Here is a 979-nt window from a genome sequence, read left to right as displayed (position 1 = left end):
CAGGCTCCAGATAGAACTTTCTATGGCACTTATTTTTAAATTGTCTCTGAAAAGAGGATAGAGCCAAAACTTGTTGATTATTTTCCTTGATGATGTTGAAAAACGTGATTTTTCATCCTGAGATCAAGGCTACAAAACTAGAGTTCAGCTAACTTAGAGAAGCTCCAAATAGATAAGAATGCTTCGGTTTGTCCTGTCCATCTGCAGGTTACAAACGCTATCTCAAACCTCAAGCATCTTGGAAGGTTATGCAAAAGTAGGCGCTGTGGGGCCAGCAGTTGCAGTGTTCCTCTCCTGAAATTCACTATGTCTACACTTTAGCAGTGACAGTTTTGAAACTTGTCCCACTGTGGATCATGCTGGAAATCAAGGCCATTAATCAAATTGCACTTTGGAGAGTCTAAACATTAGCAGAGATGACTCACTACGGTTGTCACTGGAATGACCTCCCTAAAATCAACCTGACAAGTGGCTCTGAAGTTAGGAGGGTCTTCACAAGTCCATAACTTATGTATACAAGAATCACAAATGGATACACAGTATGGCAAATGATTTTTTTGTCATGGGTCAGCTTTGATTGATTGGAAGCAGTGTCTGGAAAGCTATGGAAACAGAGATTCTGAGACTAAATCTAGTTTCTGTGCTAAACAGTTCATCCAAAGCAGTTCATAGCATTGGGGTGACAGCATACTTGAATTCTTTTTTTTTTTTTTAACTTTTATTGCATTATCAGAAAAGTTACATGATTTCAATTTGTCTGAATTTGTTAATATTTAAAAACATATTTTAATTAAATAGAATTGAATCACATTCTTGTTCCCCTTTTGTACCACCGCTCTTCCCATAGAGCCCCCTTCAATAGCTATAATATATTTTTTGTCATATTCCTTAAAATTTGTAAAATATTATAAAAATAAATATAAGTATTATAAAAGTTGTTTGATATAAAACAACAATCAATTTAACAGTCTTATGTAGA

Source organism: Mastomys coucha, unplaced genomic scaffold (genome assembly GCF_008632895.1).
Source record: "Mastomys coucha isolate ucsf_1 unplaced genomic scaffold, UCSF_Mcou_1 pScaffold1, whole genome shotgun sequence".
In the NCBI taxonomy this organism is placed as follows: domain Eukaryota; kingdom Metazoa; phylum Chordata; class Mammalia; order Rodentia; family Muridae; genus Mastomys; species Mastomys coucha.
Note: the sequence above shows the minus strand (reverse complement) of the source record.